Below are 15,397 nucleotides of genomic sequence, written 5' to 3' on the forward strand. Positions count from 1 at the left end.
TACAGGTCAGCAACAAAGTGAACTCCACCGGATTACTTCCAACTTTTCCATACATGGATTTCAGTGGTAAACACAGTTATTGTTTCTCATCCATCGATAGAGAAAAACAAGCAGGCTGGTGTCTCTCTCCCTTCTCTCTCTCTCTTCTTCTTCTTCTGACCTCTTCAACAACGTCATTACGTCCTTTATCTTCTATTGACGTAAGCACGCCCCACACACACATACACACACACTCTCTATCTTAAAGGGACTTTCACTGAGTCCGTAACACCTCCCACCTAAAAAAAAATTTTCCCAAGAAAATTTTAACCGCGCATACAGTTAGTAATGTTAATAATTATCATGCTACACAACTACAGACTATCAGATTAGTACAGATACATGTTTCCCATTTAACATCGGGAAAGACAATCAGCAATCACATTATCTTTGCCTTTAATGTGAGTTATCATGAGATCAAACTCTTGCAAAATTAAACTCCAGTTTAACAGCCTTCTGTTCTTGTTTTTGACTCGGCTCAGAAACACCAATGGGTTATGATCTGTATACACAGTCAATGGTTTCTGAGCGGTGCAAACATATACACTGAAATGTTGCAAGGCTAAAACAAGCGACAGTAATTCTTTCTCTATGGTGGAATAATTCTTTTGATGCTCATTAAATTTCTTTGAAAAGTAAGCTACAGGATGGTCAATATCATCAAGGTCACCCTTCTGCAACAACACAGCTCCTGCAGCTTCATCACTGGCATCTACTGCTAATGAAAATGGCTTTTCAAAGTCAGGTGTTCTGAGCACAGGATGGTAGCATAAAATGGCTTTCAGCTTCTCAAATGCTTCTTGACAAGAATCTGTCCAAACAAACTTTACTCCCTTCTTCAGAAGATTAGTTAGGGGAAGAGCAATATCAGCAAAATTTTTACAAAATTTTCGGTAATATCCAACCATTCCCAAAAATCTTCTAACAGTCCTCGTACCTGTGGGAATAGGGAACTCAGATATTGCTTGAACTTTTGCCTGAACAGGAGCTTGCTTGCCTTGACCTACAACATAACCAAGATACGTCACAGTGGCATGGCCAAATTCACTTTTAGCCAAGTTAACTGTAAGGTTAGCCTTGGAAAGTCTTTCAAACAACCTTTCTAACGCAGAGATGTGATCTTCCCAAGTATCATTCCCAGTCACTAAGTCGTCAATGTAGGCATCTGTATGTTTTAACCCATGAATCACTGAATTAATCATTCTTTGAAATGTTGCCGGAGCATTTTTCATTCCAAATGGCAAAACATTGTATTCATACAATCCAGAAGGGGTTACAAAGGCTGAAATTTCCCTTCCTCTTTCTGTTAATGGAACACACCAGTACCCTTTTAATAGGTCAATCTTTGTAAGAAATTTTGCCTTTCCCACTCTGTCTATGCAATCATCCACTCTAGGAATAGGGTAAGCATCTGACTTTGTTACAGCATTCACTTTCCTGTAATCTGTGCAAAATCTAACAGTTCCATCAGGTTTAGGTACAATAACACAGGGCGAACTCCAATTTGAAGTAGAATGTCTAATAATATCATTTTCCAACATGTATTTCATTTCCTGATCAACAAGTTTACTTTTTTCCACATTCATTCGATATGGGTGTTGTTTGATTGGTTTTGCATCCCCAACATCAACATCATGGGTAATTATCGATGTTCTGTTTGGAACATCTGGGAACAGATTTTTAAATTTTAAAATTAATTCTCTCATCTGTTGTTTTTGTGAAACTTGTAAATGGTCCAACTTCGTTTCAAGGTTCTCCAGGATATTTTGGTTTTTTAGTTTCGATGGAACAATATTTGGTCTAAATTGGCCTTCCTCAACATCAACATCAGGCATTCTAGAAACAACCTTTTCACCATCCACCAAGGCCACAACTGAATCCCTCTCATAATAAGGTTTTAGCATGTTTACATGACAGAGTTGTGTTTTCTTGCATCTATCTGGTGTTTTGATTATATATGTTAGATCAGTCACTCGAGATTCAATAACATAGGGTCCAGAAAAACGAGCTTGCAAGGGATTATTTTGGCTAGGGAAAAATACCAACACCTTTTGCCCCACTGCGAATGTCCTAGGCCGAGCACGTCTATCAAAATATGTCTTCATTCTTATCTGGCTTGTTTTCAAATTCTCTCTCGCTAGCTGGCAGACTCTCTCCAACCGAGTTTTAAATTTTTGGACATAGTCCAACAGACTCAAGTGAACTTCCTCATTAACCCATTGCTCTCTTAACAACTCCAAAGGTCCTCTCACCCTATGTCCAAATACAAGCTCAAACGGACTAAATCCTATTGACTCCTGGATCGATTCTCTAACGGCAAACAAAAGTAAATGGATACCTTCGTCCCAATCCTTGGTGTTTTCAAAGCAATAAGTCTTCAGCATATTTTTGAGAGTAGAATGAAATCTCTCCAGAGCTCCTTGAGATTCTGGGTGATATGCAGATGATACAATCTGCTTTGCTCCCAGCTCATAGACTATTTGTTGAAAAATTTTTGACATAAAATTACTACCTTGATCAGATTGGATTTCTTTTGGCAAACCAAACAAGGTAAAAAATTTTACAAGAGCCTTTGACACCGTCTTGGCCTTAATATTTCTAAGGGGTATTGCCTCTGGAAATCTAGAAGTGGCACACATGATGGTTAACAAATACTGATTTCCAGTCTTAGACTTTGGTAAGGGGCCAACACAGTCCACAATCACCTTCGAAAAGGGCTCACCAAAAGCAGGAATTGGTTTCAAAGGAGCCACAGGGGGTTTTTGATTTGGTTTACCTACCATCTGACATGTGTGGCAGGTTCGACAAAACATCACCACATCTTTTCTCAAACCAGGCCAATAGAATTGTTTCAAGATCTTCCCTACAGTTTTATTCACACCAAAATGACCACCCAAAGGCATACTGTGGGCCAGGTTTAAAATCTCATCCCTATAAACTTTTGGAACAACAACCTGATGAATAACTTCCCATTCCTCAGTAACAGGAACATGAGGAGGTCTCCATTTCCTCATTAACACTCCATTTTTGACATAGTATCCAGTTGGCACTTTCTCAATCTCCTCACATGAGAGAGCTTTTTCTTTCAATTCTGTCAACTCAGGGTCCTTTGTCTGTTCCACCATAAAATCCTTCCTCGACAAAGACAAATCTTTAAATTCAGGCTCACTGTAAGGATGTTGATCCTCCAGTGAAGACAGAAAAGTCTCAGATAAGGCATCAAAATTTTCTTCCTGTTTAGGACTGTCACAAGGAACCACATCAGACTGCACCGGACTGTCTGTCTTGGCTAATTCTCTAGCTCTAGCTCGAGTCACCGCACATGATGGGTAAACATCCTGAATCATCCTCAGACTCTTCAATCCTTGGTTTGGTTGTTAACCGTACCACAGGATCACTTTCTCCATTTGCAAGGTCATTTCCCAATAACAAAGAAACTCCTTCCACTGGCAAACTAGGTCTTATCCCTATCTCGACTGGTCCTTCTACGAACTTTGACTTTAAAATCACCCTGTGAAAAGGTACAGACATGGTCTCACCTGTAACGCCTCGTACTAGATTTACTTCACCAGTGTCACTTTCTTCACCAAAATTTAAAACACTGTCCAGCAAGAGAGATTGACTAGCCCCAGTATCTCTAAGAATTTTCACTGGCACCTGGGGTGACTCATCATTCAGTGAAACAAAACCCTCTGATACATACGAACGGAATTCTTTTCTCACCTCCTCCAACTTTTCCGCTTTTCCCTCTTGCAAGGACTGATCTTTAACAGCATCTCCTGAACCTTTTTGATTTTTAATTGCCTGAAAGCAAGCATTGGGCCCAGCTTCCTTCTTTTTCTTCAAAAGGGCACAATTAGATATCACGTGGCCAGGTTTCCTACAGTAATAACAAATACGCTCAACAGGTTTCTCCAGCCCTGGCTTCTTTTCATCTTTTCCTTTTTGATTACCTCCCAATTTAATCTCCGGTTTACCTGGATTGTCTTTGTAACTCTTTTGAAAGGTTTTAGGTTGTCCCCATTTGGATTTATGGGTTAAAGCATAATCATCTGCCAACCTAGCAGTTTCTTGTAAAGTTTCCACTGCCTTTTCATTTAAATATGTTGTTAATTCAGCTGGAACACATCTTTTAAAGTCTTCCACCAGTATCAATTCTGTCAATTTATCAAAATCCCCATCTACATTTTTAGCCAGGCACCATCGTTCAAAACATATTCTCTTTCCATTGGCAAATTCCATATAAGTCTGATCTGCAGATTTCCTCAAGTCTCTGAATTTTTGTCTATAAGCCTCAGGGACCAATTCATAGGCCTTCAAAATAGCTTGTTTTACCTTGGTATAATCAGCTGCATCCTCAACAGACAAAGCAGAATAAGCTTTTTGAGCTTTACCTTTAATCACACTCTGTACCATAAGAGCCCATCCTTTCCTTGGCCAGTTTGAACTCACAGCAACCTTTTCAAAATGTTGGAAATACTGATCAACCTGATCTTCTTCAAACGGAGGGACTAATCGAACCTCCCTGCTGGCTGAAAAACCATCATCAGAATCAGATTCCGAACTCCTACGCTTCATTTGTAACTCATGCTGCCTCTTTTTCTCCTCGTTATCCAGCTCCATCTTCTTCAATTCCATCTGCTTCATTGCTAGATCAGCCTCTATCTTCATCTGAGTTAGCTTTTGTTCGGCCTCTAATCTCTTTTCCTCTCGTTCAGCTTCTATCTTTAACTGGGTTTGCTCTCGTTCAGCCTCTATCTTTGCCAGCTGCACCTGTGCCTCAGAAATTGCTATTTCACTGCCAGGAAACTGTTTTAACACTTCCTTCTCAAACACCTTCTTTTCCACATAATGGCCAGCTATCAGTCTCTGAATATCTGCCTTTCTCATAGACTGCTTTACTTCTGTAAGGTTTAGCCTTGTAGCAATCTTTATCAAATCATCCTTTTTCGCCACCTCCAATCCCTTTTGGGTTGGTGACTCCAAAAATGCCTTAATATCCATTGCTGCTGGTTTCCACACACACAAGCCAATTAAAAAGAATTTATCAGACCTCCCTCAAAAATCTTTGGATTGAATCTCGAACAAATCTCGTCAATCTGGGGTACAATCCCAGACGACACTCGTTAACCTTGGGAACTATCCCGGACGAGCCCCCAATTTTGTCACGAACCAGCAACAAAAGAAACACACTGAGCATGATTCAGTGTTAAAAACTATTTTATTAATCACTACTATTGATAATACGTAAAATAAAAGTAAAAATGTTAGTATGTTAGAATTCAAAAATGTTAAACCTCGAACGTTAACCCCAAAACTAAACTCGTCGTGTGTGTGTGTGTGTGTGACAAAGTCCAAAACTCCCAGTTCCTGAATGGTTCTTAAAGTTCAGTTCCGCAAGCCATAAGGTGAAACATGAGCAAGGGCTTCTTCAACAACCACCGTTGTCTGAAGATAAGTGTAGATGTAGAAAAACATAGAGAGAGTACATACGAAATCCAAATGTTCCACGATGGAACCCAAACGACACTTCAGTGTTTACTCGGTAGTGACTTCCTCACCCCGAAAAGCATCCGAATCGTGGTCGTCCACACACAAATACCTGTTTCCTTCTACAGGTCAGCAACAAAGTGAACTCCACCGGATTACTTCCAACTTCCATACATGGATTTCAGTGGTAAACACAGTTATTGTTTCTCATCCATCGATAGAGAAAAACAAGCAGGCTGGTGTCTCTCTCCCTTCTCTCTCTCTCTTCTTCTTCTTCTGACCTCTTCAACAACGTCATTACGTCCTTTATCTTCTATTGACGTAAGCACGCCCCACACACACACACACACACTCTCTATCTTAAAGGGACTTTCACTGAGTCCGTAACACTTTTAAATGTTATTGTGCCTGCCTCAACCACTTCCTCTCATAGCTCATTCCACATGTGGACCACCCTCTGGGTGAAAAGGTTACCCGTCAGGTTTCTATTAAATCTCTCCCCTCTCACCCTAAACCTATGCCCTCCAGTTCTTGATACCCCAACTCTGGGAAAAAGACTGTGCACATTCACCCCATCTATGCCCCTCATGATTTTATACACTCCTATAATATCACCTCTCATTCTCCAATGTTCCAGTGAATAAAGTCCCAACCTGCTCAACCTCTCTCCATAACTCAGTCCCTCAATTTCCGGCAACAACCCTGTAACTCTCCTCTACACTCTTTCCAGCTTAATGGCATTTTCCTACAGCAGGGTGACCACAACTGAACACAATACTCCAAATGCGGCTTCAGCAACTGCAACATAACATGCCCACTTCTGTACTCAGTGCCCTGTCTGATGAAGGCCAGCGTGCCTAAAGCTTTCTTCACCATCCTGTCTACTTGTACTCCTCGGTCATAGTACTTAAGAAGTATCTAGACAAGTGCTTGAATAGTCAAGGTATAGAAGACTAAGGGCAAGTGCTAGGAGATGGGATTTGTGTAGATGGATACTTGATGGTTGGCAGGGACACGGTGGGTTTGTGCTGTATGATTCTATCACACTATGACTCTTACTTACCCCAGATTTCCAACCACACCACTTTGGGCGACCCTTCTTCAGAAGATAGGGAAAGGGGAATCCCGATATATAGGAGGGAAAAGCAGAGCAGTGATAGGTGGACAGAAGAGGGGAGGTGGGGTGGGCACAGGGTGGTGATAGGTAGATGCAGGTAAGAGACAGTGATAGGCAGGTGTGGGGGAGGAGGGGAGAGCAGATCCACCGGGGGACGGGTCAAAGGTAAGGAGAGAATAAAGGGATAAGAAAAGGCTAGGAAAGGGAAGAAAAGAAGTATGGTGGTGGGGGTGGGGGTTGTGTGGGGGGGGGAAGGGTCCTGACCCCAAAACATTGACCGCCTGCTTTTCTCCACGGATGCTGCCTGGCCTGCTGAGTTCCTCCAGCATCATCGTGTTTTTCATCACAGTGACAAAAATTTGTTTTGCTTGCCATCCATGCAGATCATCCCATACATAAGTACATCGAGGTCGTACAAGGAACGCAGAAAGGAACAGAAAACAGAAAAAACAAAATCGAGGTAGTACAAGGGAAAAGCAATAACAGAATGCAGAGTATAGTGTTACTGTTACAGGGAAAGTGCAGACAATAAGGTGCAAGGTCATAACGAGGCAGATTGTGAGGTCAAGAGTCCATTTTATTGTACTAGGGAACCATTCAATAGTCTTATAACAGCGGGATAGAATCTGTCCTTGAGCCTGGTGGTACGTGCTTTCAGGCTTTTGTATCTTCAGCCCGATGGGAGAGGAGAGAAGGGAGGATGACTGGGGTGGGAGGGGTCTTTGATAACGTTGGCTGCTTTACCGAGTCACCACAGACATGGTGGACGGAATGTCCTGTTTCTGTGCAGTCTGACCTTGTAACTCTACCCTTCTCACACCATCATAGGTGGCCCTCCAAAGATTGCTATGTGGCGCAGGGTTAAACTTAGTTTGGTAGTCACCTGCAAAATATATCGAGGCATGTTGTAGGTTAAAGCAACTGTATAAATTCAAGTTTTTATTGTACTTTAGCCAGAAGAAAAACATTCCTTTTCAGTAATCTCAGAAACCCTTAATCTTCCCAAAAGGTTTACTTCTGCAAAAGCTGCCAGTTGGGATTTGTAGCTGATGGAGTTTAATTCAATCCTTCAGCTTTTAGTGTCAATGCAGTGTAGGAAACACTCCAGATAATCACTTTCAACCTCAGTCATCACTGCCAGGACAAGAAGAAACATCTGGTCAAGTGGAGATTGACGTGTCATTCCCCTCCACTCCAGGACAGTACTCAATGTGCCTTTGTCTTTGCCCTGTATACCTCCCCTTCCATAAACCAGCATACTCTGACAACTTGTATATATGAGTCATTAGCATGGGGCTGGATCAGACTGATTCCCAGAAACACACAGGCCAGTTGGAGTGAATGTCCCAACATGTTCAGGGCCTCTGCACCCGTGCACTGCACAGGTGGTGCATCTGACATCTTTCTCCACCCCTGTACTCACCGCTGGGCGTTCCCTTTGCATCTGACCCCTCAGCAATGACTCGCACTTCATGTCTGGCCCATTCACGTGAATGAAGTCACCAATGGTAGGTAAATTTAAGCAATTTTTTTCCACCATTTAAAAAAAATATTGCTTTAAATTAATTTTCAGAAGTTTTCAGTAAATTTGTTGTTTTTTTAATGCTTGAATTAATAATTCTTTTGATTATTGAAACTCTACGGTCCAATATTCTGGGCTTGGAAACTCCTGTGGTCCAGAGTGTTTTGAATCTATTGTATCCACCTGTACTAATTAACTCATTCTAACTAAGGTCTATCTAAGATCTAAAATTAACTAAGATCTGTACTAATCTGTAGTGAATTAACCTACCAGCCAGTTGATGACGATTTCAGCCAACACCATTTCCAACTTACAGAAGCCGGGTGACTGACAGTTCTCAGAACTCTTACATGACCCGGGAGTGTCGATATTTACAAGTGCACCAGACTTAGAAGAAATATCTTATCCTCACCCAGCCAAATGGTTTAAAGTGCAACAAATGCGATATCGAGCAATTAAACAGAACTTTGCTCTCTCTCTCTCTCTATCTGATTCTCCCTCCCTCTCTCTCTCCCTCCCTTTCTCTCACCCTCTCTCTCTATTTACATCTCTCTCTCTCCCCCCCCCCATCTATCTGACTCTCTCTCTCTCTCTCGCTCTCTCTCTCTCTCTCTCGCCCTGACCCTCTACCGGAATGTTCCGGGGGCAGACTGCAAGTGTCGCCACGCTTCGGGCACCAACATAGCACGCCCACAACTTCCTGACGTGTATTTCTCTCTCTTCCCCCCCCCTCTATTTAAGTCTCTCTCTCTCTCTCTCTCTCTCTCTCTGTCCTTCTTCCTCTCTTTTCTCCCCTCTCTATTTACCTCTCTCTCTCCCTCTCACCGTCTCTCTCTCTCTCTCTCTCCCTCTCACTCCCCTCTCTCTCTCTATTGACGTCTCTCTCTCTCTCTCTCTCTCTCTCTCCCTCTATCCCTCCCTCTCTCTCCATTCTACTGTTGTCCAGTTTAGGAAGAGATTTGCAAAGAGCACTTTACAATAAACCAGATACTTTGGTAGGTAGCTGGCCTGTGAATTAGAGAACTCGCACTGATAATTCTGGAACACGATTTTCTGCAATCCCAGCAGTCTGACAACTCTAGACTCTTGCATATTCCTGCTTTCCATTACACCACCACTGGTTGCTGTGCCATCAGTTCTGAAATTCACTCCCCAAACCATTCGGCCTCTCTCACCTCTGTTATGATGGTCCATAATTCTTCCTTCACTGACCAACCTCTAAGTCAACTGCCTTTATGCCTTGGTATCTCATCAAGTTGACTGTGGTCCCATAAATCCCTTTGGACATTTAACTATGGGCCAGATCTCGCTGGTGCTGGCCCATAGCCCCATGACGTCATCTACCCTTAATGGTCACACTGCTCTTCGAGTCCCAAAGGTCATACTGTTGCTGCTGTACCAGGAGGTTGGGACTTTTGGGAGCACATGCCAAAACCCAATGGAGAGATTGATTGAGAAGATAAGATATCTTCATTAGTCACATGTATATCGAAACACACAGTGAAATGCATCTTTTCTGTGGAGTGTTCTGGGGGCAGCCCGTAATGTAACTGCACTGTGTAATAAATTGACCTGTATGACTGGTTTGTAAGACAAGCTTTTCACTGTACCTCGGTACAGGTGACAATAATAAACCAATACCAATACCAAGTGTTGCCACGCTTCCGGCGCCAACATAGCATGCCCACAACTTCCTAACCCGTACGTCTTTGGAATGTGGGAAGAAACCGGAGAACCCGGAGGAAACTCACGCAGACACGGGGAGAACGTACAAACTCCTTACAGACAGCGGCCGGAATTGAACCTGGGTCACTGGCGCTGTAATAGCATTACGCTAACCGCTACAGTACTGTGCCTGCCAGAAGTAGTTGAACTGACGGAAGTAGTTAAACTGTACCAGGGAAGAGCTAGAAAGAGATTTGATTGACTGAATGGCCTCCTCTAATATTCTAGGAATCACTGTGGGAATCGGCTTTAAACTTTTATACTGGGGCATTTAGTGTCATAGAGTAATTCAGCATGTAAACAGGCCCTTTGGCCTATCTTGTCCATACTGACCAAGTGCCCACCTAAGCTCGTCCCATTTGCCCAAGTTTGACTGATATCCCTCTAAACCTTTCCTAACCATGGATCTGTCCAAATGTCTTTAAAATGTTGTTATTGTACCTGCCTCAACAACTTCCTCTGGCAGCTCGTTCCGTATACCCACCATCCTCTGCATGAAGAAGTTGCCTCTCAGGTCCCTCTTAAATCATTTTCCCCTCACCTTAAACCTATGCCCGCTAATTTCTGATTTCCTTTTTCTGGGAAAAAGACTGTGTGCATTCACCCTACCTATGCCCCTCATGATTTTATACGCCTCTATAAGGTCACCCCAAGGAATAATGTCCCAGCCTGCCCAACCTCTCGCTATAACTCAGGCCCTCGAGCCCTGGCAACCTCCTCGTAAAGCTTGTCTGCACTGTTTCCAGCTTAACGATCTCCTCCCTTTAAGAGGGTGACCAAAGTTTTTAGTAAAGTTTTTTACACAGAGAGTGGTGGGTGTGTGGAACGCACTGCCAGCAGAGGTTGTGGGGGCAGATACATTAGGGACATTTAAGAGACTCTTAGATAGCCACATGAATGATAGAGAAATGGGGAGCTATGTGGGAGGGAAGGGTTAGATAGATCTTAGAGTAGGATAAAATGTTGGCACAACATCGTGGGCTGAAGGGCCTGTACTGTGCTGTAATGTTCTATGTTCCATGTTCCATGTAAAACTGTTCATGATTTGACAAGTTTCTAGATTCTTCACTGACAGGAGGGACGATGATTGAGACTAAGGTCTCCTGACCTAGATAGTTCTTGCAGTGTATTCTGGCTCACCATGAGTCCAGCATCATCTCTGGGTCCCCAGGCTAAAGACCAGTGACAGATTGCCCTCTTTGGTTTGACATTGAACCTTATATTTCTTGATTAAGTGCTTAGGACATTGCTTAGGACATGGCTGTCTAGACTGGGCAGGTTACAGCTGAATGCACCATGAATTTCACTTCCCTTACCTGGATTCAGCTTGACTTGTCCATCCACTGTCTCATAACACAGTCATGTTACCCACGCTCATTCTGTGCTTCTGTCTGGCCAGCAACAGACAAAGAAAGTAATTGATATTTGGAGAACTTTTGGAAATGATTGATTGACACAGAGTGGATAAGATAGATTGTGTTCTGATGCACCATTCCCACTGTTCAATTATTGTACTACTTAGTTTTATTCAGTAATGCAGTCTTTCCCACCTGTAAGATATATTAATGAAGATAGAAGATGCTAGAAGCTGGATCAAACAAAAATGAGCTGCTGGAGGAACTCAACGGGTCAGGCAGCATCTGTGGAGGGAAATGGAGAGTCGACGTTTCAAGTCGAGACCCTTCATCTGGACTGAAAAATAGAGTGAAGGTAGTCAGTATAAAGAAGTGGAGGGAAGGGATTGGGACGTGAGCTGGAAGGTGATAGGTGGATCCAGGTGAGGAGGGCTGACAGGCAGATGGAGGAGGGGAGAGTGGGAATAGTGACAGAGAGGCTGGGAGGTGATAGGTGGAGGTGACAGAGGGCTGCAGACACACACAAAAAGTGCTGGAGGAACTCAGCAGGTCAGGCAGCATCCACGGAGGGAAATAAACAGTCGATGGAGGCCTAGTCAACAGTCCAGATGATGGAATCTGAGGGAGGTGGAGCACTTATTAATGATAGGATGTGAATGTAAAAGGTATGATTGGTAAGTTTGTGGATGAAATGAAAATTGGTGGTGTTGTGGAGAGTAGGGAAGGTTACCTCAGGCCACAGCAGGATATAGATCAGATAGAAAGTTGGGCAGAGCGTTGGCAGATGGAATATAACCCCAACAAGTGCAAAGTGATGCTTTTTGGGAAGGACAGATACAGTAAATGGGAGGGTGTTAAGGAATGTCGATGAACAGAGAGACATTGGGGTCCAATCCATAATTGTCTGCAAGTAGCAACACAGGTGGATAGGGTGATGAAGAAGGCCTTGATAGATTGTGGCATTGCTCATATGAGTTGAGATGTTACGTTGCAACTTTACAAAACATAGACTAGGCTGCACTTGGAGAACTGTGTGCAGTTCTGGTCGCCACACTATAGGAAGGATGTGATTGTGCTGGAGAGAGTGCAGAGGAGGTTCACCAGGACGTTGCCTGGATTGGAAGACTTTAGTTATGGGGAGAGATTAGAAAGGCTGGAGTTGTTTTCCCTGGAGCGAAGGAGGCTGAGGGGTGACCTGATAGAAATATGTAAGATTATGAGTGCATGGTCAGCAGAGATAGTTGAAACCTTTTTTTTCCAGTGGTAAGGGCATCAAAAACAAGAGGTATTGGTATTGGTTTATTATTGTCACTTGTACCGAGGTACAGTGAAAAACTTGTCTTGCAAACCGATCGTACAGGCCAATTCATTACACAGTGCAGTTACATTGAGTTAGTACAGAGTGCATTGATGTAGTACAGGTTAAAAACAATAACAGTACAGAGTAAAGTGTCACAGCTACAGAGAAAGTGCAGTGCAATAAGGTGCAAGGTCACAACAAGGTAGATCGTGAGGTCAGAGTCCATCTCATCGTATGAGGGAACCGTTCAATAGTCTTATCACAGTGGGGTAGAAGCTGTCCTTGAGCCCGGTGGTACGTGCCCTCAGGCTCCTGTATATTCTGCCCGATGGGAGAGGGGAGAAGAGAGAATGTCCCGGGTGGGTGGGGTCTTTGATTATGCTGGCTGCTTCACTGAGACAGTGAAAGATAAAGACAGAGTCCAAGGAGGGGAGGCTGGTGTCTGTGATGCACTGGGCTGTGTCCACAACTCTCTGCAGTTTCTTGGGGTCCTGGACAGAGCAGTTGCCGTACCAAACCGTGATGCATCTGGATAGTTACAGGTTTAAGATGAGAGGAAGGAGTTTTAAAGGGGACCTGAGGGGTAAGTTTTTTACACAGAGAGTGTAATGAAATCCCAGAGGAAGTGGAGGAATCAGATACAATCACTAAGTTTAAGAAGCATTTAAACAGTCACTTAGGTATGCAAGGAATAGAAGGATGCAGTCTTAATATAGATAAATGGGATTAGTACAGGTGGGCAAAAGGGTTGGCATGGGCATGATGGGTGAAGGGCCTGTTTCTGTGCTGTACAACTCTGTGACTCTGTGACCTTTCTCCAAAAACCGCTCACTTATTGCCTGAACAGTGCTCTTCTATCAGTTATGATAGAAGATGAGATAACCACTTCTATCAGAGTTCTCCCAGTTTCAGTCCAGAGACTTGAGCACAAAAAACCGAGGCTGACATTGTAGTGCAGGACCGTGCAAAGATCCCGCTAACAGCAATGAGATAAGGGAGACACAAGAGGCTGCAGATGCTGGAATTTGGAACATAAAACAAACTGCTGGAGGAACTCAACAGGTCAGGCAGCATCTGTGGGGGGAGCTGGACAGTCAGCCATTTTAATGGTTCTTTTAAGGTGTTGTTCTTCTTTACTCATTCAAGGGATGTGGGCACAGGAGACAGACAGACAGAGAGAGACAGAGAGATATCTTTATTAGTCACATGTACATCGAAACACACAGTGAAATGCATCTTTTTGCGTAGAGTGTTCTGGGGGCAGCCCGCAAGTGTCGCCACGCTTCCGGCACCAACATAGCACGCCCACAACTTCCTAACCCGTATGTCTTTGGAATGTGGGAGGAAACCAGAGCACCCGGAGGAAACCCACGCAGACACGGGGAGAACGTACAAATTCCTTACAGACAGCAGCCGGAATTGAACCTGGGTTGCTGGCGCTGTAGAGCATTATGCTAACTGCTGCACTACTGTTCCTGCCCTTAATTGCCCATCCCTAGTTGCCCTTAAGAAGGTGGGGGTGAGCTGCCTTCTTGAACCAGTGCAGTCCTTGAGGTGTGGGTGTACCCACAGTGCTGTTAGGTGGGAGTTCCAGGATTTGACCCAATGACAGTGAAGGAGCAAATGTTGGTGAGTACGTTGGGAGGACTTTTGTGAATATGCAAATGGAGTTGTTATGTGGGCCCACATTAACATCACATTCGAGCTAAGGCCCCAATGGCAGTGCAGATACCACACTGGATACACCACCTCTGCGAGAGAATGAACTGTCAGCATGTTCCCTGGCCGTTGACTCTCCTGAGCCCTCTTGTAATCTCCACAGATGCAAGATTTGAGATAACCACTTCTATCTGAGGCTACAGCCTGTTTGATGGGGTTTTGCAAAGTTGAACTGATGCAATTTTGGAAAGGGTCTGTTAATAACGGATGTATGAGCTGCATGCCAGGGGTTGAGAGAGTCTGGAAGTTATGGTTTATGATACTGAAGGAGTCTGTGTCACATTTGCTTATCTCATATTTCAACTCTTTGTTTTGTAGAGCTTGAACTCTCTGAGAAACTAAAGTCCTTTGAGTAAAAGTATTAAGTGTTTGCCTGATAAAATAGCAATAATTTTCATTTATGTTCACCTTTCATTCAGTAAAATGTCCCAGGGAGTTTCACAGGAGCATTATTAAACTGTTTTTTTGCTCTGTTAGAGCCTACACTGTTCCAATTCCCATTCGATCTCATCAAGTCGCCTTCTACACACCAGCACAGCGTGGCCTCCTGAAGAAAAGGGTGTTTGAAGATAGAACATAGAACAGTACAGCATAGGCACAGGCCCTTCGGCCCACAATGTTGTGCTGAACTAATTAAGCTAATGCCACCTAATTCAACTAATCCCTTCTGCCTGCACATGGTCCGTATCCCTCCATTCTCTGCACATCCATGTGCCTGTCTCTGAGCCTCTTAAATACCTCTGTCATATCTGCCTCCACCACCACCCCTGGCAGCACATTCCAGGCACCCACCGTTCTCTGTGTAAAAATCTTGCCCCGCGCATCTCCTTTGAACTTACCCCTCTCCAATGCATGCCCTCTGGTATTGGACATTTCAACCCTGGGAAAGAGATGTCGGCTGTCTATCTAGGCCTCCCATAATTTTATAAACTTCTATCAGGTCTCCCCTCAGCCTCCACCACTCCAGAGAAAACAACCCAAGTTTGTCCAACCTCTCCTTATAGCACCTGCCCTCTAATCCAGGTAGCATCCTGGTAAACCTCTTCTGCACCCTCTCCAAAGCCTCCACATCCTTCCTGTAATGGGGTGACCAGAACTGAATGCAATACTCCAGATGTGGCCTAGCCAGA

This window comes from Pristis pectinata, chromosome 14, assembly GCF_009764475.1.
Source record: "Pristis pectinata isolate sPriPec2 chromosome 14, sPriPec2.1.pri, whole genome shotgun sequence".
NCBI classification, from domain to species: Eukaryota; Metazoa; Chordata; class Chondrichthyes; order Rhinopristiformes; family Pristidae; genus Pristis; species Pristis pectinata.